The following is a 25,149-nucleotide window of genomic DNA, read 5'->3' on the forward strand; positions in this document are numbered from 1 at the left end:
CACACACACTGCAAACGTGGATACACACACCCAGAGCAGCGGGCAGCCTTTGTGTGGCGCCCGGGGAGCGATTAGGGGTTAGGTGCCTTGCTCAAGGGCACCTCAGTCATTTCCCACCGGCTCTGGAATCGAACGGCTCCAGTTCAACTCCCTAACCACTAGGCCATGACTGCCCCATATTATATACACTTAAGTGGCCTTTTATGAAATTAATATATTATCTGCGAGTACAGATTGTAAAAAATATCGTTTTTACAATTTGAAGTACACTTCAAGGGCACATTCGTTACAATTAAGTGTACTTCTTTTTCACAAGGGTCTTTCATTTTAGACTCTCTTACTGGTCCATATATAATTGGTTTCATAGTTAAGTTTTTTTTGCATGCAAACTATTAAAGAGACTGAAATGAACAGGAACCTTGCTAAAATATAGCCCTTTTCTGTCATACTGTATAGGCTCCTCCCTCTCATATGTAGTTCTTCCTTCTCCTCTATAGTTCCTCCCTCTTACACTATGGCTCTTGATATTATACTTGTATTATTGTATTGTCTCATTTACTCATTGGAATAGGATGCAATGACACATACTTCATCCACCCTCTAGCACCCCCTTCACTAGCCTGGTTTTTAGCAGGCCTCCCCAGCCCTTGCCTTCGCCTCGTCTCTTTCCGCACTCAGATGTTAATTACCTGATTGAAGTCATCACCTCTCTATTCTCTTGCTTTACTATCAGCTGCAGTGAAACACCAGAGAACTGGATGTCCTTCCAGAGCACCTGAAGGGCAGCCATGACCACTGACTTAGTTGCGTATCTCCACAGCGTTTACACGGTTTTCCACGAACACAATGTGACACTTCCCAATGTCACGCAGCACTATGCATCAGAGTTGAGTAAGGCATAATTTTCCAGAGGGATATTTGGACAGGTGCCACTATCCTCATTGTGTAAATCACACATACAGAAACAGGTAAGACACATGATAGATGCTCTCTTGAATTTTGGTGACTCACTTGAGAAATCTGAGGTGCACAACAAGAGCTCCTTGGAATGCTTCACATAAGCCCTAGGCAAAGATTAGTGTGTAAGAGATGATGAGAGCTGTAATAGGTGGCGATGGTGTGTGTGCAGTGTGTGAAATTGGAAATGGGTGGCTAGGGTTGTCAATCTCCACGTCTCTCCACTCTCGCTAATTTGCTTTTGTCTGCGTCATTCTAGCCACTGAACATGGTATGCAATGTCAATAAGTGTGAATGTGAAATCTGTGTACGGCAGGAAACAGTGCAATTCTTACCACATTGAGACATTATAACAATATGAATTGTTCCACAGGAGGCAAATATGCAGAGGTAAAATAACCATTCAGGCTGAAATGTGTAGTTTTGTTGGTGAAGGCATTGTGTAAGACTGTGTGGAGGAAAATTGGCCTACCCAGGCTAATTGGGAAAATGTGCCTGTGGCTCCATTTCTGCAAAATGATATTATGTTGCTTCTTGCATGTTAAATGTACAGTGAGTGGTGCTGAAAGTGAGATCAGTTTTATCAAAAACAGATGAATGTGAATCTGACTATTTTTAATTAAAAAAAAATCTTAGTTTTCAATGCAATGCAATTTACATTGAATGATGCCAAAAAGTTCAAGTTGGCATGAAACGGACAGGCATATATCCAATATATAATATAACATGAAACGGACAGGCATATCCAAGTGAAATTAGGCCTACTTATTGAACAAAAATTGTTTTGGGCCGATACATTTTTAACTCATCAGAGAAGAGCAGCAATTAATAAAAAAAGATATGTATTGATAAATCATTTATAATAAATACTGCAATATTACATAAAAAAACAAGTTTTGTCAATTTTGATTTCATGGTGACTTAAATGCTCAATCGCTTGAACATAACACACCACCTACTGTAAACTTAACCAATACCTCAGGTGACCAAGTTTAAGTGTGTTTTCAGATTTGTATCCTGTTGACTTTTATTTTCTGAAAAAGTGTTTAAAGTGGCTGTTACAAAGCGACCCCCGAAGATCTGCTTTGTGAAACGTGAGGTTCCGTTTGTGAGGAAACGCTATTGCGCTTTTTTGAATTTTGCCTTTCATGCTATGTGTAATATTGCTGTTTGTGAATGTAAAATGTCTGCAAAGGAAGCTGACAGATAAGAGGGGTTTAGAGAAACTGAATCTTCAAACGAACCGTTTTCAGACTCTTTGAGAAATGAGGTGATGTGCAATGTATATTATGAGAAAATTAAAGTGTTTTTGACCTTGGATGCATGTAAACCTTTTGCAGGAGACCTCCAAAACAAAATTTAGAACCTTTAAAATAGCCTAATTAGGGCACTTGTTTGTTGTATTGACAAATTTTAAAGGGGACCTATTATGCCCCTTTTCACAAGATGTAAAATAAGTCTCTGATGTGATGTCCCCAGAGTGTGTATGTGAAGTTTTAGCTCAAAATACCGAACAGATAATTTTTTACAGTATGTTTAAATTGTCACTTTTTGGTGCTCAGAAAAACGTGCTGTTTTAGTGTGTGCCCTTTAAATGCAAATATGCTGCTGCTGCACGGCACAGGGGGCGGAGCTTCATGAGCTCGCGCTCAGTCTCAGGACAATTTCATCTCACGGAATGATGATAATATCAGAAACTCTCAGTAACGGTGTTCATTTCGACCCGGAGTCGGACAATAATGCCTACAGAGTCAGAGTGCTGTATGGAGATGGAACAGGTATAGTTTAGTTTAATTACGGTTATAACGTATTTGTCATCTGCTTGTATGTATCCACTATTAATAGCCTACAAGTCTGCTGTTTCGGACCAGGTCCGAATGATGATCAAAAATATACTGATGAGTTTAACAAACAAAAGATGTTAATTGATTAATTGTGTGAATTAATCACACAAAAGATGAATCGTCAGTTTTACTCCAGAAAATCACCGTAAGAGCTGAGTAAACACAGTATAAGAAGTGCGTAAGTACATAAACAAATTTCGGTAGAGTTGAGGGAGCATTTTCTTTGAAAACAAAATAATTCCACGTCGTCTTCAGCGGCTGCCTCAGATTTCGGGAGTAAATAGAGAGAGCTATGTGGATTAATACATCCAGCCACACAACACCTACAACGCTTGGGAGACATTCTCGTCAGTGCAGCAATGGCGGATGTGTACAACTCGATCAGGGCGGGTCTATGTTAAAACGGCAGTGTCTGTCAACACTCGTGGGTGGAGCCTGTGGCTTTAGTGACGTCACTAAAGCCGCATTCTGAAACAGGTCGTTGGGAGACACTGCTTATGATTTATGGGGATTAATAAAAAAGGAGTGAGTGGATTTTTATCACTATTGGGTGGTTGTGTACACACACTGCCAACACACATTTATGTCCAAACAGCATGCGAAAGTGAATTTTGCATAATAGGTCCCCTTTAAATACATTTTAAATAGACCAAATTTGTTAATAAAGTTGCATGTGCCAACTGTTCACTTAATGATCAGAATATTTGTGCGATGTTTGTGTACTAGGTTTAGCGCATAGCAACAATTCTGAATTTGAAGATATATGGACAACAGCTTAGCTGGGTTATTGTGGCATACTTTTTTTTCTTTCTAAGTATTGGCTTGAGTGGGAATCAAAGTTCTGTCTGGAAAACAACACAATTCACCTGTTTAACAGATGAGTCATTTTCAGAGGAAGAGATGCGTTTTAATCACAAATTACAGAGAAGTGATGACCCACAGATTTAGTCTCCAAAGATCTATCATGTATGCCTATGGTTATTAGGGGTATATAGGTTGGTTCTTTGGTCTAATGGGTTGGATTGCATTACCACCTAAAAAGTTTACATTTTAAAATATACAAGCACATATTTCACAACATTAATTTTTTTCCTCTTTGTTTTTATCAAATACATTCATCCTAGGTGAGCGTAAGTGATTTCTTTTAAAAACAAAATCTTTGTAAATGAAAAAAAAGTGACTAACCTCTACACTACAGGCTTGAATTACTGGGTTACACAATCCCACAAACAGAGTTCTAAAGTCTGTGCTGCCAGAGTGATGCCATCCACTGGATGTCATGTAGCAGCTGATTACCACATGCTGCACTGCATAATTACATTTCTTTGATTATATCTTCAAACAGAATGAGTTCTAAAGGATTTGTTTTTCTTGCATGATGATGATGATGTGTATATACTGTGTTGACCTCTTTTCTGTGGGATAAAGGGAAGCAAACTTAGATGTTGCTTTTGATCAGGTACGGTAAATATACTGTGCTTCTGCAGGGGTATTACTTTTCACTTGTTTTACATTATGTATTATCAAAGAACAGATAATTGTGGGTGTTTCTAATAATTTGTGTTATGAATTGAGAACGTACAGTCGGTATACTTTTATCTTTATTGAATTTATATTCTTTATGCTGAACTAATGATCTTGTTTTGTGAACTTCAGTAGTTTCTAGTATGTAAAGAGTGTACACATGAAAGACTACACGTGTGTGTGTGTGTGCGCGCGCGCTGGTTCTTTTTGTGGATGTGTCAGTCTAGATGTACATCAGAGGAGTAGTGTGTCCTTTGAAGCAATACAATCTTTTATTAAAAATGATTGATTATTGGAAATGCAGTAATTGGAATAATTGGAAATTAGTTCATTAATGCTATTAATATGCATTAGTAGTACATTAAAACATGTAGCCTTCAAATATTGTTTAATTAACATTGCATTAAAAAGATCAGTTAGTAATAAGATGAAAAAAATAACACATTACAGGTAACAGAACCAGCGGCAGGTCTGTTGCACTTATACTTAAACATAGCAATGGACTGGTCCAAAAAAATCTGATCAAAATACATGTGCGTTGTCACAATGTCAAACATCGCAATTTCAAATTCAGTCCCACATCTTAATACGGTTGTCACTCCCGATACTTTGCAGTGTGTACTCAGCAGCATGAAAGCGAGCAAAGTTATGTATTGAAAGCAAGCAAACTTCTGTTTAGCCGCAGCTCAAGCTCACTGACTGAGTGAAATTTCTGTTATGATTAAAAACAAAACATGTCTATATTGCACAATTAATTTCTTATTTACACTGTGTTTATGCTTTATGCTTAAACTCTGGCTTACTGAGCAGATTCTGATTAACTTAAACACCTCTGATTGGCTATTGCACACGCTCAACAAACATGGCTGTGGTTGTCTATAATGCTCAACGCTGCAAAAAACACATTGTAAACAGAAACCTTCAACACTTTTCACAGAGCGCTTGCACAAGTACATACGGGAGCTTTTGAAAGCAGTAATTTGTAATTTGAACCAAGGCATTTTTTTACATTTCAACTTTAAGAGTATCAATTTGGTACAGAAGTACCAGTGCTTTTGACAACAAAACCTTTAACTCTGAGTTGGTTTGAAGAATTTTTTTCTATTCTTTTTAATGTATTTGTAGTTGTCCTGACCTTTTTTTGTGGACACACTAAATATTATTCACTGGAATAGTGTCATTTACAGTTACCCTAGTTGTGTGCTGTGCAGCCAATAGTTTGTGTCTTATATTAAGGCAGTTGTGACTCTGATTCCTCTATACTTCCCTGTAACTAAGCAATTTTCACCACACATTGATCGGTTAGAATTCATGTGTGCATTCGAGGAGAAGGAAAACCCAAGTTTCACAGAAGGCACTGTTTCCTGGGTAATCGACTGCAAACGAAAAATGGGGGAAACACACTCCAAACCCTTAAAAGAGACTGTAGAAATGCTGTTAAACATTTAATGATTCATCTGCTTTCTCTCTCTCACACACACACACAAACACACATTCACTCACTCACAGATCCAATGCATCCACTCACACACACGCATAGACTGCAGTTGCCATTTACTCAGCAAGAGCTTGATTAATTTTTGATTAAAAAAGGGGAAAAAAACAACAAAGGACAAAATGTTTCATGTCCACGTTTGATCAAATTAGACTATTGCTGGCTAACAGAAATACATGAAAGAGTATTTTAGTGTTGTTTTTTTGGGTGGATTTTAACAATAGCTGATATTTTATTCAGCGGTAGTTCTGTTCTTATATTGCACACATAAATAGCCCAATTTCATAAGAAATAGAATACAAGGAATGTAAAGTTATATGCTACTACTTTAAGGTTTATAAGGTTTATTAATGTCTGACAAAACTTGTTTCTGTCGAATTAGTTATGTGGAGCGACCAGCATGCAGAATAAAAAAACATAAAACATGAAATCAGGTCCTTATTTTCCTCACACTAAAAACTTTATATTAATAATTCATGTTTTTTTGTAAAAAATACTTTTCATTTTAAAAGCTAGATTTTAATTCAATAATAATAATAAAAATAACAAATTCATTTGTCAGAACTTGGTTCATGTGTTTTAAACTCGCAAACTACGTTTACATGGACACATTTCGGAAATCATTCCGATTGATGAATCCAAGCATACTGTGTACATGAACGCTAAATAAAGTGATCGGGTTGATGTGCACGTTTATGTCACAAGCTTTAAACCGGAATTGATTTTATGACATTCGCACACAGCATGAATATACTACAGCAGTTTCTCACTGTTGTCACATACAGTACTAACCATCCTCCTACCACTTCTTTTCTTTCTACATGTCCTGTCAAACGGATTAGAAAAGGTTAAAAACCACCCCGAATTAAAATTCAGTCGTATTTGACCAATTCATTTGAATTGACATGTATGTGACTTATTCCGACTCTACTAGTCCAATTACAATCGTATTTTTAGGGTCCATGTAAGCGCATCTACTGACCCCTGTGTGACAGCATACAGGTTTGAAGTGGGTTCTTTTTGTGCTATTAGGTTTTGATGGATAATTGTAGTCGGAATGTGATTTATATATTTGTATTTGAGCTGTTTTTAGATTTCCTTTTAGCCAAAATTCATAACAATATTAGACGATGAGGAAAAATACAGAAGCTGGGGTCAAGGGAAGTGCTGCTGCTGTACACGAACAAATGAGTAATGGCCATCTGATGGGGCAGCCGCTCTCTTTGACGTCACCATTAACCAGAGTGAGATGAGAGAGAGCGAGGGGGAGGAGAAGAGAAAGACGAGGAAAAGAGGATCTCTCCTGATTTGACGTCACCATTTACAGAGGTACAGGAGAGTGTGATGGATGGGAGAGATGGAGGGAGCACAGGTAATAGTGGGAGGGAGAGAGAGAGAGAGTTGATGTGTGGCTTTGTCTGCAGTAGCAGAAGGCTGGTGAAATGGACTGTGATATTGGCTTTTAATTTTCCCTCTGCCTTCAGCAGAAAGAACAGAAGAGAGGAGAGAGAAAAGCACTAGAGGAGAGCAGAAGGGAGGAGAATGAGAAAATTCACATTGCTTTACTGGAAAATACACAATCACTGCCGTTGCACTTAGTAGTTTCAAATTCAAATTTTTTAATAATGAAGTCGCCTATATATGTATTTATAAAGTAGTTTATAAATCAATCAGTCAAGGTGCGATCACATTTACCATTGCTTGGCAAAATTTGCAAACATAATTAGTTCATTTCAATGGAAACAACGCAATGAACTATTTCGCTTTGACTCATATTTGCAGTGCCGACCAATAGCAAGTCTCTTGGTTTGACAGTAACCTCTGTGTGGGCGGAGCTTAATTTTTGCAAAGTTTTGTGTAACACTTCACTTCAGTATTGCTAAATGATCCGTAAAAAAGAGGCTGTTTGGAAAGCAGTTATTTAGGGTTGGTTCACTTGTCAGCCGGGTGGATGTTTGAATGTTTCATTGTCATTATTTCTATATCATTCATCGTATTTTCTCACATCCGGTCCTGCTTTCTTTCACCTCCAAAATGGTAAATCCATCCGTATCTTAAAGTTATAAAGGTGTGCTGGCAAAATAATCTTCAAAAATAAAACATAGACCAAGTTTAATCCAGTAATGATTCATCATAGCCTGTATACAGTGCAAAATATTTAAGAAAAACAAAATTATCATTGCTGCTCTTCAATCATAACTGATAGATTTATTTTAATGCATTTATTCCACGAAAGAAGGATTTATGCTGATATCTTCCAGAACCCCACAAGGGCATTTCCAAATAGATATATACACACATTTTGTATTTCCCTGCTGAAAAAAAAAACTGCTTAAACAAGCCTAAGCTAGTTTGCTGGTATTTGCTAGTTTTAGAGGGGTTTTAGGAACTTTTCAGCCGATCAGACTCCACTGCAAAAATATTTAGGCCTACATTTAAGATTTATGTATTTGAATTTTATATAAAGTTTCCATCCATTTGCGTTACACAGTTTTAAAATCCCCCTCTAGTCAATAATTGAATCACTTAAAACTGACATTTAGAACATACCAAAATGACATTTAACCTTTTTTTCTTTGATTTTTTTATTTATTCATGCCTTAAAATAGCTTGAATATAACTCTAAATCCTTGCTTCATAGTATACGCAGTTCTATGAATATGTAAATGAGCCCTGCCTCCACTCACTCACACCAGCTCAGAGATCCACTCGTTGACGATCACACGTTGACGTGATTGTTTACAAGGTAGTTTATGGCGTCAGAAACACCAGTGATTTCAAACCGCGTTTTTGAGACTGTCTTTGGTTCACTGCAGTTTTAAGGAGAAAATACTCAGCAATGGTGTTGACTTATGAATTTGCACATGGCTTGTCTTAAAGCATATTAAAAACACCACATAGACATATAAACAACATTAAAACATGATTTTCATCACAGAGGGTCTTTAACATAAACAATAATGGGTAAATTAAATGGGTAAGAAACAGTTAAGATTTAAATGGCATAGTTTACTAACTATATGCATCTATTTAATTTGATTTAAATAATCATATTTTCAAATTGTGTTTAATCAATTTGCTTAGAATCAGCATACATCTGTTCATTCACAAAAATATTTTTTCATAGTTAGTGTTGTTCCTTGCAAAGTCATCCCAAAATGAATCCCAAATATTTCTAGTGTGTTTCCAAATTTGTATACATCTTATTGGATAGTGTAGAGTCAGCTGGTTATAATCACAAAATAAACCCCGATTTATTACATTGATGGAGAGACGAGTCTCTTATCATCCTTGCAATAATGACTGGCTGACTGAACATCACAGTATATCGCCTATTCCATAATTGGTGTGACGATACCCTCATGAAACAATTCGATACGTATCACGATACTGAACTCACGATACTCCAAGTTTAGTATTGCGATACTCCAAGACATATGGTAAAAGTTGATTAGAATAGTTGATTCAAATGCTAAATTCTGTATTAAATTGTGGATGTAAATGAATAGGCTTGGACTTGGTGCTGGAAACCCAATGCACAGGACAATGGTGACACCAGAATAAAAATATTCATGATTCTGAAGCTGAAAATACAGAATTATTTTAGATGAATATCCTTGCACTCTGTCACTGACTAAATACATTTAAAATAATGTTGGCCACTTTTTACTGGTAACATAAGACATTTGGCATTATCAGGACCCACAAATATTCCCCCATTGCATTATTATACATTATATTCAACATTTATATATAGTAGTTTAATGTAGTACTGACACTAAAACTCTGTAAACTTTAATGTTTTTCTCACACAGTAATTTTCATTTTGGGTGAACTATACACAATACATATTGTCACTATCCACGATACATATTGTTGCATTTTTGTATTGCGATATATTGTTACACCCCTACTAATTACTTGACAAATAACAGAATACGTGACAAATGTTAATTTGAAATTGATACGAGGAATGACTGAAATCAGCTACAGTGGTCAATTATACAACGTACATTGTTCAGAATTCTGTAAAAAAAAAAAAAAAAGTAAAATGGCTACAAAGACGGATCATGTGAGCCAACTGATAACTAATGGAAACAATAAAAAACAATGCATTACATTAGTGTAGTCCAGTTCAACTGACATGATTTATGAGAGTTTACTTAAGTGTGTGAGTGTGTATTATGTGCCCCAATAGGCTACCAGTTGTGTTTAAATGTGTGTAATGCAGAACGACACTGCAAATGTTGTCATCCTGTAATGTTTGGTTTCTAGGTCACTAAACAAATAAGCAAATTATGCTTAAAAAAAAATTCTATCACAATGTGTCTGTACGTGTGTGTGAGGATAGCAAGGAATGCGCAAATGGAGCATGAATGGCATGTGACATTTAGCGATCCAGTGATTCAGACATGGAATGTTCTGTTGTTGTTGCACGCACATATATACAACCTCAGGATTTGAGTTCTTCACCTTTAATGACACAGCCAAGTCCCCAGGGAGTCCAGCAAGCTCTCCATTGTCATGGTAACAGCCTTGGTGCTAAAAATAGTGTAGCTTTATGGCAATCACGTGACCCTTGGGGATCTTTGAGAGGTGGATGGGGTCAGTCCAGAGGGTGCCGGGGCTCCATGGCCCATTTGAGACACATGGAGAGAACTTTCTTTGCTTTTGCTCCTGGATAAAAAAAAAAAAAGTTGAGTGCTGCTCACTGAGAAAATAATTTTAGAAAGAAAAATGGTTTCTAGATTTAGTTTCAAATAGGGCTGTTTGATTCCAAAAAGGTTCAGATTCCTGGTTCTGGAATTTATTCCTCACTGTTTTTTTTTGTTTTGTTTTTTTAGATTGGAGGAACATGCTCACCTAATCTTGCTGTGACTAAATGATATGAAGGTTTACCTCATTTTAAACTTCCTTAGTATCGATAGATTATTATCAGCATTTATTATCTCTTCATATAGTCCGGAGCGGCGCTCAACCTTCCATTGTGGACAATAAAACAAGCCAGTTTCATCCCCTTAAGCTAAATCATGGGGTTTATAAGACTAGTTTGCTCTTTTTACTACTTTAGACACATAGAACAAATCCACGTTTGAGCATCAGTTGCTGCGTTTCCATTACCCTTCAAATTGTGGAAACCCAGTGGAAACACGTACATTTTGCATAAACTCACATATATTGCAAAAAAGTTTTTACGCTTACAGGAGTTGTTTTTACAGACAATTCGAAAAAGGAATATTTCGCAAAACTGAAATGGAAACCATTTACAGGTCACCTTGCGGAAGTAAATGTCGATCATTCTTTAAAGATGGCGCGGTATGTTTGGACAGAAGACGAGACAGAGTTCTTTATTAAACTCTAAAAGAACTATGGGAATACTGGATTCTAAACAACAAAGAAATGCCACAATCAAGACCTCGAAGCAGATATGAAGGAGAAACACCCAGAAACACCTAATACATGCCGCTCTCAAGTATAAGGGTCTTTCCTTGCCATTAATGCTTGGATAACACGCCTACATCTCCTTCGATTAAAAGTAATGGTTAGAGCGGTGACTGCGATGTACATAAACCTACCAAAATCCATTGCCATGATGTTTGGAATGACTTATCGTGAGAGGAGAAAATGGCATTTTATTCGCATAACATTGGTTAATAGAAACGCCATCATTTCAAAATAGTTTCTTTTTCGACATTTAGAAAATATTTTAAAAAGTTTTGCGCAAATCTGTAATGGAAACCAGGCTAGTGACTGTAGGTTTTAGGTGCACAACTTTAGGAAACTTGACCAGGACGTAGGCTAATCGATATTTGTCAGTCGAATGCTATGAATGATCACAGAATGAAACACTGACAACAAACTTTTTGAATGGAAGGTAAAATTTAGAAATATGTGTTCATACATATGGTTTTATTTTAATGTTTCAGCATGACAATGAAATCCACTTGTTTGAAATACGTATGCAACGGCGTCATTGCGCATCAGCATAAAACAATGGCTGCAAATGTTTTTTGAACTGATTCATTCAAACCAACCCTCCAAAAGAACTGGTTTGCGGAAATTAATCAGAATCCCCATCACTATTAGCGGACAACCGAGAGGGTTGTTCTGAAAAATAGGACTGTGGTGCTGATGTGGGTGATGCTGATTCAAGTCTGGCTGTGATGCAGGTGCACAGGGGGAAGCACATGTGCTTGTCACCAGTGTTGGGGGTAATTGATTATGCAACTTACATTACTTGTAATGCGATTACTTTGTTCAAGTAACTATTAAAGAAACTCGTTACTTTGAAATTTACTGCCAAATATCTGAGTTACTTTTTCAAATCAGTTTGTTTTTTCAATGTATTGACTGAAATCACTCTTGTCCTCATGTTGAGAGATATCGTGAGTAAGTGCAGATGTGTTTTGTGTGCTGTGTGAACATGATGGTTTTTGTAGTTCTACACTAAATGTGAGCAGGCAATTATCATCTCGCACAAAAACAGATTCAGTAGTTCTCAAAATGACAGTGAAATGTGAACTCAGAATAGCCTATTAGGTAAACCTGCAATAATTAAATGTTAAATTACACAAATATATAAACATGTATTCAATCTCACTTTATTAAGCAATGTCTTTCGATGTCTTTTCGACCTTCAATGATCTAATTCAACCATAGTAATAAGTGAAAATAACTTTAGATAAACATCACATTTGTGTTTCGTTTTTTTTATTACTGAAGAGTGTTAAACGTTCTTCTGCATAGAGCTGAACGTTTTTTTGGAGCTGCACCCTCTACTGTACAGATGTGAATTTGCATTTCCTTTAGCCTGAGGCTTATTTATTTCACTTTTGATGTGAAAGGGCCTTTACGTTTGCCAAAAATAGAACTTTTTTTTAGAACAAACAAGCACACCAAGCCTTGGAGAGAAGTAATGCAAAAGTAACGTGTAACATTACGCAAATAGTTACTTTTTAGAGAGTAATGCAAAATTGTAATGCATTAAGTAACTTTACTTAATATAAAAATACTTTTAAGTAACAAGTAACTTTCCCCAACACTGCTTGTCACATGTAAAAAGCTGCCATTTCACAAAAAAAAAAAAAAAAAGATCGCATCTGCATCATGTTGTGATCCCATTTTCCTTAAACTTCTCTTTTTACCCACAGAGAATCCATAAATATAATTTGTCATCAGAATAAACCAATACTTGTCAATGACTGATAGGTAAAATGGGCATGTTTGCTTTCAAATGGTGTGGTTACAACGTCTGCCAGCAGGGGCTAACAGGGCCATGCTAAACAGCCAAAACATGACCCCTTGATCAAAACATGTAACTCATGAAAGTAGAGTGTGACAAGAGCAGTCGAGAGTGTGTGTGAGATACTGCAGAATGTGGGTGACATGCATAGATAGAGCAGCAGGCTCTGAAAACCATTTTACAGATAGAGCTCTTGGCACCGTCCAGTGGGATAGACGCACACTTCAAAGCATAATAAATTACAAAACGAATTATCACAACTGAGGGTAAGCCGAATACAACTGTCTTTTCCGTTTTTACTGCTCTCTGTCTCTCTCTCTCTCTCTCTCTCTCTCTCTCTCTCTGTTGCCTTGGTCACAGTGATTGCAGTGAGAAGTGCTTTGTCAGTAGACGTGGCAGAGAAGAAGGTGACAGTAAGGTCTGCTTTAAGAGGATACCTTTCAGTTTTCTACCTCACTTTCTCATTTAGCTCTCCTACATACATTGTTTATATTTTGGGGTTTGCACCAGGGTTCCAACTAACAAGTTTTTTTGATTGTCAATTAATCTGTTGATTATTTTTTGATTGTTTGGATATTCCACATTTTGCCTGATGTTGTCCTTCAAAGGATGTTCAAATCAAAGTCTATAATTTATGCTATACATTGTGTGCAAAACATTTTGTAAAATATAAGGTTACAAATACATTTTAGCTTTGTACTTCCTGTAATGTACTCCTTACTGTTCATACAAAAATATCGTTACTTGTTCACACAGACTAATGCTGTACAAACTAATGCTGTAACAAGAAACTTTTATTTTGAAGTTTTGTTGTTTCGGAATTTTCAATGGTGAATTTACAGTTTTTTGTTTAGTTTAGGTTTTTGTTGGCCCAGTCATTCCTTTTTACAACCTCTGACCACCGGTGCATCTCAGTACTTGTTTCAGACATTTTTGTTTTGTTTTGCTTCCACAGGAACTGTAGGCTACAACCTCTTTCCATCGGTATACATCTTAATGTGTGTGTTTTTTCTATTTTTTATTTTTTATTTTTATTTTTTACTTTGTTTTGCTTTGTTTCCACTGGAACTGTACATTGTTGGCCAATTCACTCTTTTCAAAGGTGAATTTTCGCTTTGCTTCGCTTTGTTGTTTTGTTTTGTTTTGTTTTGCTTTGTTTTGTTTCCACTTGTACTGTTCTCAACACTTGTTTCAGAACGAATTTTCAAAGGGGAATTTTTCCTTTTTGCTTTCTCTACACTTGTAGACAATTTCACAAATGTAATAATTTTCAGGTATAATCAAATTATTTATAATAATGTATTGTTTAGCAGTGAATGTAAGTTGTGTCTAAGTTACAACTTAGCAGTTTTGACATAAAGAGGCATTAAGATGCAACTTACACACTACTAAATATTTTTGCGTTGCACCATTAATTATTAGTACTTAGTTGAAGCGTAATAAATATTTAAGCAAGCCTCCAATCAGGATTAACGGTTGGAATAAAATAGCAGACAGACTGAATTGCATCAATAAGCTTTTGTTTCACCCAACAGACTTCAATCTTTTAGACATGTATGATGCTGCTGACATTTACACTTATAATTTAACTAAGAGTAACTCTACTAAGAGACAGAACATTATGTGAATAAGCTTACTTTGTTTGTGGCTCTTCAACACAAACCAATCTACAGCCTGCCTCTGTGTACATCGGCCCATGTTGTGAATGTCAAATGACTAATTCATTTATTCTCTCTTTTTTTTTTGTATCAGTATTTATTTAATGATCCTTATTCATTTCAAATACAGTTTCTGAATGTTATTTACATATAAATATAGCCTACCTATAATGTTATTAATGATTAAGTAGTAGCCTATCGTATTTAATGGAAACTTATTTTACTGTTAGTTTCGTTAGTCAAAAGGAGTTAGAATGAAGGATAAACTGCAGCATTTAAACACAACTTCTGCTCATATATTTGAAGGCTGCTATTGGATCATTGAAGGTAAACGTCATTTTATGCAAGAGCTTACGACCTACTAGCTACGTTCTGCATGAAGAACAAATGGTGCAACCGAAAAAAGTACAGAGTTACTTAGTTACAAACTAGCTAGTAGTTACTAAGCCTCTAGTGTTCCAATTTAAGTAAGAACTTAAAGATGGCTGGTGCAACCCTACCCTGATGTGTAAGAATTTTCTTTATTTTTTTCATTCATACAACTGTGCTCTCTGCAGAGTGCATTTAAGACTTATTACTAATGTTAAAATTTCACTGTTGATTTATTTTTATTTTTGATAATTTTCAATTTTAATACCTTCCGAATTAATTACTGACTTGAACCTACTTTCTTTCCCCTTTCATTTGTCTTACTACAACCCCTAGAGGTCTCTTTGTATTTTACCCTGTCTCATTCAGGTGAGAAGTGTTTTGGTGCTCCTTTGTAACCCCTCTATCAATGTCGACTCTCTCCCTTTCTCCCTTTCTTCCTCTACCATCGTAGAAAATGATTGAGTGCATGTAGAATGCTGACATCAGATAACGTCCGCATTGGCAGTCCATGTGTGACTGCGTCTAGATTTGCATATCATTTGGAATTCAATAAACTAAATGGACCCATGCTCACACTGACAATAAAAGGGGCTATAAATATTATAATACTACCAGTCCTGACTGTGTGGAGATGGCTGGCATGTCCGATTTCACTACGAAAGGCCCTTAATCGTTTAATTGATTGTTTTTGTGCAGTTATTTATCTTATATGTTCTGCCAGGAGGTAGCATCAGTCTATTTCCTGTTTATATGATCATGTTTCTGTCAGTTTGTGATCTCAATCTCTAGCATGATGACATGGGGAAGGGATCAGCTTTTCACTATGAGCTCAGCTTGAACTCTAAATCTATTTGTGCCAAAAAACATTCACAAACCAGATGCTGATACAGTCCTGCTACAATGAACAATACATAACTCGCAGTGGTTGCTTAAACGAGGTGCCACTCAAAAATAAAACCGTCTAATTCATCAGTGTGTTTTAATTTCGCTATATTATCACCTAGTTCTTCCTCTCTGTTGCTTCTACTCAAGATTATTTTCATGACAGGACAGAGCGTTTTCAATTACAGCGTTCATGGGGTGCAACAGTGGGCCTGCGATCCACTAGCGTTACTTTTATTATTTGCTAACATTTCTAATTTCACACTTGTTAAATTTTCATGTAAAAGCCCTTTTTAAGAGAAAGGCTTCAAGAGAGCGTTATGTCATTTCAAATCTCTGGGAGGACTGAGTCTTTGGGGCTTGGGATTTGTAATGGGGTGCGTTTTAGGGTTTGAGGTTGAACCGTTTCAACCTCAAACCCTAAAACACACCCCATTACAAAGGAATTGTAGCTTACTCAGAAACTTTATTTAACACATTTTAGTAAAGTTGCCGTAGTATGGAATAACACAATGGAAGTATGGGAGTTATGAAGTGACCCAAATTGTTGAAAGTTGCCTCCTTTTCCAACCCTGTTCCTGGAGGGCTACCTTTCTGCAGACTTCAGTTCCAATTATGCTCCAGCACACTTACCTGTTATTGTCAAGTAATCTTGAACCCCTTGACTTGTTTGATTAGGGTTGGAGCTAAACTCCGCTTCGATTAGCACACAGTTGTGTTCATAAATCTTTCAAATACTCAATCCTTTTATAGTGCTCTTTCTGCAATCTTCTTCGTCTACTGTACTAATTTTCGTCATCAGGAGGGTCCGCGAGTGTGCGCGCACAACAGCACATGTGCGAATGACTTGAGCACTTGGAAACAAAGCTCACTAGCTATTGAGCATGTGCCAAACGCATCTTTGCGCACTCACAGCCAAAGGAGTATACTTTGACATTTGCACACTCAACTGTGCACGAGACGGATCGGAACACGGAAAATGAAGCATACCCGGGCCTTTAGTCTGCAAGCGGACGATGACGAAAATCACATCACATAGACAGTGCGCAGACCATTGCGGAAAGTGAACAGCCGAAGTATATTCTGGGCTTAAAGGGATACTCCACTTTTTGGGGAAATAGGCTCATTTTACAACTCCCCCAGAGTTAAACATCGGACAAGACCATTAGCATCTCTCTAAAAAAAATGACCAAAGAGTTTCGATATTTTTCCTATTTAAAACTTGACTCTTCTGTAGTTACATCGTGTACTAAGACCGACGGAAAATGAAAAGTTGTGATTTTCTAGGCTGATATGGCTAGGAACTATACTCTCATTCCTGCGTAATAATCAAGAAACTTTTCTGCCGTACCATGGCTCCAGCAGGCATAATGAAATGACGCAGCGCCTGAAAATAGTCCCCAGCTCCGTAGACTATAGGGTCGACTATTTTCAGGCGCTGCGTCATATGTTTTAAATAGGAAAAATATTGAAACTCTTTGTTCATTTTTTTAAGAGAGATGCTCTTGGACAAGACATGGTCTCCAAATCAATGATCTATGCTAAGCTATGCTAAAAGTGGTACCGCCAGACCCGGAGATCGGCTGAATGGATTCGAAAACGGTAAAACTCAACTGTTTAACTCTGGGGGAGTTGTAAAATGAGCCTATTTCCAAAAAAAGTGGAGTATCCCTTTAACCTAACTTCAGGAGTTATCCACCCATGCTAAGTCCCACCTCCTGCATCAGCAGTGGCTAATAGGAGCTTCTTGTGATTGGACAGTTGTGGTAGCAACCATAGTAATCAGAGAAACATCACAGCATAGCAGAAGGGCTAACAGGCCTACAGAGTTTTTTTCCCCGTAGAATATTAACACACCAGCTATTAGCATATTATACATGACAACGGTTTTAACATTTTTGACATTTCTGTAGTTTCGTTAACCAGTTATACTTGAATTTTTTCTTGTCATTACCCAAAACTTTGTGGGACCAACATGAAGACCATTTATGTTTTTTACACTGAAATGAAGACATGATAGAATACTTATTTAGGACAGTGGACTGCAAGATGAAGATAAAGATTTTACAAAATGGGAACAAGTTTGCATTTGCACAATGCGTTTTTTAAAGATTTGTTTATTTAATTACTTTCATTCACTTAATCAAAGCTAATGCTAAAATTACTATTTTATTCTGATTAAAAATCAGAATTCAGTTTGTAGCTTTTTTTGTAATACACATTTGTAACATTATAATATGTAGTATTTAAATCTCAGATACAAGTTCAAATTAAGTATTTTAACAGATTTTTTATTATTACTTTGCTTTACCGTAACGATAAAAAAAAAATACAAATTTGCTTTTTAAGTTTTTGAAGCAATTATATGTTGTTTCATATATAATTTCAGACGTAACTGAGTAACTGTCTGGGTGAAATAAGGGATTGGATGTCACTAAATTTTTTACATTTGAATGACAAAAAAACTGAAATTATAATTTTTGGGAAGCCGGATATCTCAGGTTTAAACAGGGCTATAGGCCCATTACTCCCCAATTACAGCCTATCTGTAAAAAATCTTGGAGTCATTATTGATAGTTCTTTTAAATTAGAGAAACAAATTAGTTCAGTAGTTAAAACAAGCTTTTTTCAGCTTAGACTGTTGGGGAAAGTGAAGCTGTACCTGCCGCAAAGTCAACTAGAAAAAGTTGTACATGCCCTCATTACAAATCGCTTGGACTACTGTAACTCTTTATACTATGGTTTAGATCAGTCGTCTATTCACCGTTTACAATTAGTACAAAATGCAGCCGCTCGCCTGTTGACAGGGAAAAAACGATTTGATCATATTACTCCGGTACTGTCGTCCCTCCACTGGTTGCCTGTTGCTTTCAGAATCCAGTTTAAGATTTTATTATTTGTTTTTAAATCTTTAAATGGATTAGCACCGTCTTATTTAGCGGATTTGCTGACTATGCACACCTCAGTCAGAGCACTTAGGTCAAATGACCAGCGACTTCTAGACTGTCCTAGATCTAGACTGAGAACCAGAGGAGACAGAGCATTTTCCGTTGCAGGACCTAAGCTATGGAATGCTCTTCCCCTTAATATTAAGGAAGTTAGCTCTATTGAGTCATTTAAATCGCTTTTAAAGACTTATCTTTTTGATAAAGCTTTTAATATAATACGAGCTGTGACGTTGTGATGTTTGATTGTAAAAATGTCTATATGTGTTTTAACTATTATTATTATTATTGGGACATTTTGCCTATTTAATTTCTCTTTTTGATTAATTAATATGTTTTATGTTTGGTATGAATTTCTGTACAGCACTTTGTGGCAGTAATGACTGCTTGGAAATGTGCTTTATAAATAAATTTGACCTTGACCTTGACCTTGACGTATTATTTTTCTACTATATTTTATTTTATTTTATTTTATACATGGAAAATATATAGCTGCTTTTCACATTTTAGAAAAGAGGTCCCTCAAGAGGATTATCCTTGGCGTTGAAATGTTTGAAAACCCCTGATTTAGGCAATACCTTAAAAAGCTGGCTGCTAAGCTGGAGTGGAGATCGGTTGAATCGGGTGCATTAGTTGGAGAGGAATTGTGTCTGGCAAAGTTGTGATTTAGACTGAAAAGGAGATGAGTTCAAGGAAGAAGGGAGAAGGAAGGTATTGGGACATTATTATTCATATGGACAGTTTGATCATGATTGAACTCATAAAACTTTAAATCAATTCCCCAGTGGATGTGCTTGGCTAGGTTTGATTAATCAGATGAATGGCTTGGAGATGGTATGAGTCACCCTGTTTCAAATTAAAACACAAATAGACACTCACAATTTTTACACTTATCTAGCCTAGATCTCAATGAGCCACCAGTTCTTCCACCCATCTGAAAGTATGACACACTCACTTCCTGTCTGATGAGTCGGAGTAACGTCAGTGCCGGGTGTCTGTCCCTCATCAGGATAAGGTAGCTGACTGTGAGATGATGATTTCACAAATCTCTTTTCTGTATTTAAATGCAGATTTCTGTGCCTGTGCAGTCCGTGACAGGGGAGTAGTATCACATCTTTAGCTACAGAATGGATGTTGAGTGTAGTAGAGCTGTCATAATTATTACGTTGATAAGGAAATAACAGCTGTTTCACACAAGCATAAGCAACGCGTGACAAACCAACTTACATCGTCACTACGGCAGACAACCCGAGAGTATTCACACTGGAAGCGTTTGTATAGCGTCACAGCAGCGCCTCCAAAGCTACATGTAAGTGAGCATTTCTTTACAAAGACTACTATATTTGTTTTTAGACGTTGGTAATTTATAAACTTGATTAGGGCTGGGAATCACTGGGTACTTCACGATACGATACGATACGATACGCGATACATTGTTCACGATACCGATAATATCACGATATGGCGATACTGCGATAATCGATATATAATCAGTAATAACTCACAATATATCATGTTTTAAGAAATAAAAAGATATTTTTTTTTATTAGGAAAATGAATCTCCATTTATTTTTTTGGATGAAACACAATAACAAAAACAACTTGTGTCTTGTCAGTTGCAACAAAACAGTCACAGACACTATTTTTGTTTTGCTCGCAGATGATTTTTTTCACTCGGGAGAAATCGAGTGGAATCGATGATGCTCGCATGGTCGCGGCTCGCAGCGTGTGAGAGGAATTACGAGCACCTCCCGACCTCCCGATAATTTTTAAACATGTTTTAAAAAATCGGGGATTCGGCCCGATTTTCACCAGGTGTCCCTATTGCCCTAATCATACACAACCACGTTGATGGGGCTATACCTCAGTGGCAGCAACCATACAGCGTGCGCATACACTGTCACACACACACACACACACACACACACACACACACACACACACACACACACACACACACACACACACACACACACACACACACACACACACACACACTTCTCTCTCTCTCTCTCTCTCTCTCTCTCTCTCAAGTTTTTATGTCGAAAGGAATGGCTACTGTTCTCTGCTTTTCAACAAATCATTTGCACACACATTTATGTCATTTTTCTATCTGAAGCTTTGCCTGCATGCATGCAACATGAGATGACGGTCTCTGTGTTTAGCGCGAAAGCCCACGTTGCTGCCGGCTCGGGATAAAATTCGTGCAGGACAGTCGTGCCGTGTACCAGCTGCTTTGACGCGATTATCAGTTAAACTGACTCGCAACGTGTGCAATATCACGACCTCCCGAGTGTCCGAACTCGCACCGTGTACGCCCGCCCTAACGGCTTTTAAGATCGATACTTGGCAAGAGCGCATCGAGAATCGATCGCGGGAGAAAATATCACGAGATATCGCCATATCGATATTTTGGCGCACCCCTAAACTTGATAGTCTTGAAAGTTTGTTAACGCATGTAAATGGTAAACGACAAAGAAAACTGGTCCGAAAACCAGTCAGTATCTGGTGTGACCACTATTTGCCTCAAGCAGTGCAACACATCTCCTTCGCATAGAGTTGATCAGGTTGTTGATTGTGGCCTGTGGAATGTTGGTCCACTCCTCTTCAATGGCTGTGCGAAGTTGCTGGATATTGGCAGGACATGGAACACGCTGTCGTATACGACGATCCAGAGCATCCCACACATGCACAATGGGTGACATGTCCGGTGAGTATGCGGGCCATGCAAGAACTGGGATGTTTTCAGCTTCCAGGAATTGTGTACTAATCCTTGCAACATGGGGCCATGCATTATCATGCTGCAACATGAGGTGATGGTCGTGGATGAATGGCACAACAATGGGCCTCAGGATCTCGTCACGGAATCTCTGTGCATTCAAAATGCCATTTATAAAATGCACCTGTGTTCGTTGTCCATAACATACACCTGCCCATACCATAACCCCATCGCCACCATGGGCCACTCGATCCACAACGTTGACATCAGCAAACCGCTCACCCACACGACGCCATACATCTGCCATCTGCCCTGTTCAGTGAAAACCGGGATTCATCCGTGAAGGGATTGGTTATGCAAACCGATTGTTGCAGCAGCTGTCCGGGTGGCTGGTCTCAGACGATCTTGGAGGTGAAGATGCTGGATGTGGAGGTCCTGGGCTGGTGTGGTTACACGTGGTCTGCGGTTGTGAGGCCGGTTGGATGTACTGCCAAATTCTCTGAAACGCCTTCGGAGACGGCTTATGGTAGAGAAATGAACATTCAATTCACGGGCAACAGCTCTGGTGGACCTTCCTGCGGTCAGCATGCCAATTGCACGCTCTCTCAAAACTTGCAACATCTGTGGCATTGTGCTGTGTGATACAACTGCACATTTTAGAGTGGCCTTTTATTGTGGCCAGCCTAAAGGTCCTTTCACACTGGACGCGATTTTGACGCACGAATAATTCGTGCAATGGTTTTATTTTTTGATCAGCTGTGTGTGTAATGAGTGCTTCCACACCGAACGCGAATGCGCTGCGGCGAAAAAACGACTTTTCTTTTTTCCGGCTTCGATGTTGATTTTTTTTTTTACTTTCGCGGCAACAGAAAAGGCTTCAGCCAATCACATACTACAAGGACAACGATTTGAAAGACAATATGTGGCGTAGGCGCATAGCATTGCCAACCAACTCGGTTATCTCGACTGTGAGTATGTTGTGTGATAGTTTTAGTCGTTGTATAGTCCTGTGCTTTGTAGGCTAGCAGGCTAAACTACATTTGGGATAGAAAGCTAACACTATTATCGTCAAAGATAGAGACCGAGACCGTGTTTACTTTGAACATGTAACAAAATGTAGTGAGGCTGCTTTTAGTATACATTCTTTGTGTGATATCTACAGTTTCTAGTCGAATACTTAACTTGTTACTTCGTGTGTTACATGTAATGTGTATTGACATTACAATACAGAACAGGAGGGCTTCTTAAAGAAAAACGAACAGGTCTGTGAGAGCCGGAATTCTTACTGGTTGGTAGGTGATCAAATACTTATGTCATGCAATAAAATGCAAATTAATTATTTAAAAATCATACAATGTGATTTTCTGGATTTTTGTTTTAGATTCCGTCTCTCATAGTTGAAGAGTACCTATGATAAAAATTACAGACCTCTACATGCTTTTTAAGTAGAAAAAACTTGCTAAATTGGCAGTGTATCAAATACTTGTTCTCCCCACTGTATATGCATATATATATGTACAAAACAGTCTTAATTATAAACATTCTGCTTTGTAGCGCAAACCGTTTTATTGTACTGAACTTTGTATTTTCCTATAGTGGCTGATGAATCAGAAGCCACACATTCACAGAAACCATTCATTTCTGTGTTGAAAGATAATAGGCTAGACCTATTTTTAAAGGTGGATAGACCTCTAAAAATGACTAGTATCAGATAGCAGTGGAAAGCATTCCTCAGATAGTTTTGGAATAATTTAATGTTGGAGCTCATATTGAAACTTCTGACGTTTGATTCCAGACTTTGGTGTCTTGGCAAATCTGAGCACAGCTTGTGCTTACAGCTCTTCTGAAACTTCAGAGGAGACGTAAGGTTACTAGAAGCTTTTTTTCAGGGGGAAAAAAAATAAGAGAAGCAGGATTAAGCAAAATGTCCATTTGATCTCCAGTTATCACTTGGCTGTTGAGGAGGATATTGCTCACATGTCCTGTTTAGTCGTGTTTGTGTAATGTTTCAAGTCGAGTCACTGTGTTTGTTTTTCTATAAAATCAATTTGTGTTCACTTGTATTGTTTTATACTGAGTTAATCAAACTGTGCACTTAACCTAAGACTTTATTTAGTGTGTTTAAGCTATTTCCCTCATGGGGACTTTTTGCTGGACCAGTCTAGGTGATTTCAGATTTTACTATCCTAATGGGGACATTTGGTCCCCCCAGTGTAAACACACACACACACACACACACACACACACACACACACACACACACACACACACACACACACACACACACACACACACACACACACACACACACACACACACACACACACACACACACACACACACACACACACACACACACACACACACACACACACACACACACGTCCGTCTGTCTGTCCGTCCGTCCGTCTGTCTGTCTGTCTGTCATTAGCTCTGTATATTTTGTCAATGCGTTTGTATGTGCACTGCGTGTCTGTGATTTTCTCTCTCTCTCTTTTTCTCTGTGAATACAAAGAGAGCAGAATCCTCTGGTTGTGGATGTCAGTCATCTGCCAGGTGAAACCGCAGGAGTGTATGTGAGCCTTCAGTCATGTTTTGATCCTCCACCCCCACAGTAGACAGACCTCGATATATATGTATGTATTTGTATATTTATGTCCAAGCGTCATCTGATAGTATGCTACTTTCAAGAACGCGTCAATCATCTTAAACTGCTAATTGTAGTAAATTAGGCATTTCAAAGCCAAACTCCCTGATGCAAAGTATCATACATAGTAATTTTTTTTTCTCTACCAGTTTTGAAACCATATTGGTCATGCAGCTCATTAATGTGAGCACAGCACACTGTTCTCGTTTGTTCAAGAAGGGCACATTCTTTGTACAGATCTTCAGACTGATCGTAGTGTGTTATGAATCCGCGGTTCCGCGCTGTCGGCTCTGTCAGACCTCATGTTATTCGTATTTGCTACTCTCACTTTTCATTTTTTCTTTTTTTTATCAAATAAATTCAAAACACTGAGGTTGGGTTTGCTATATGTCTATCATGTGTAATGGAGTCAGGTCATTCAAGTGTACTATATGCTATGGAAATATTGTGTAAATTCTATGGACTAATCGGAAAGCTGTGGACCACTAGAAATATTGCTTCACTGAACATTCACTTTACTGCTTTACTGTAGACTACAAAGCTGCCTGAAACCCACACACTGTGGTAAAATCCATTTCTGCTTTGAATGAATTGTTGTATTATTGTATTTAAAAAAAAAATGGCAGCAATAGTAATAACAAATGAAACGCCCTTCAAATGTTTGTGGCTGGCAATTTAAAATAAATAAATAATATTTTTCACTTATGCTCACCAAGGCTACAGTTATATGACAAAAAAAACAGTAAAACCAAAAACTATTATTACTGTTTAAAAATAACTGTTTTCAATTCTAGTAGGCTATATTTAATTGTAATTTATTCCTGTGATGGCAAAGCTGAATTTTCAGCATCATTACTCCAGTC

General features: G+C 37.6%; 1 protein-coding gene and 1 long non-coding RNA gene across 4 annotated transcripts in view; one reads left to right on the plus strand and one right to left on the minus strand.

Moving 5' to 3' along the window:
* LOC309481843 overlaps positions 1–25,149 on the minus strand; it is a 370,245-nt gene that overhangs the window by 104,987 nt on the left and 240,109 nt on the right. The window lies entirely within an intron of this gene.
* The window catches only part of dab1a (DAB adaptor protein 1a), a 426,003-nt gene that overhangs the window by 6,445 nt on the left and 394,409 nt on the right, over positions 1–25,149 (plus strand). The window contains exon 1 of one of the 3 annotated variants that reach the window (XM_082146835.1): positions 13,183–13,329. The exons of the other annotated variants lie outside the window; for them this stretch is intronic. The gene's annotated coding sequence lies outside the window, so the exon portion shown is untranslated. Of the gene's footprint in view, positions 1–13,182; positions 13,330–25,149 lie in introns of those variants that run through there. 3 annotated transcript variants of the gene reach the window in all.

The sequence above is a fragment of the Leuciscus leuciscus genome (genome assembly GCF_965113295.1).
Source record: "Leuciscus leuciscus genome assembly, chromosome: 19".
NCBI classification, from domain to species: Eukaryota; Metazoa; Chordata; class Actinopteri; order Cypriniformes; family Leuciscidae; genus Leuciscus; species Leuciscus leuciscus.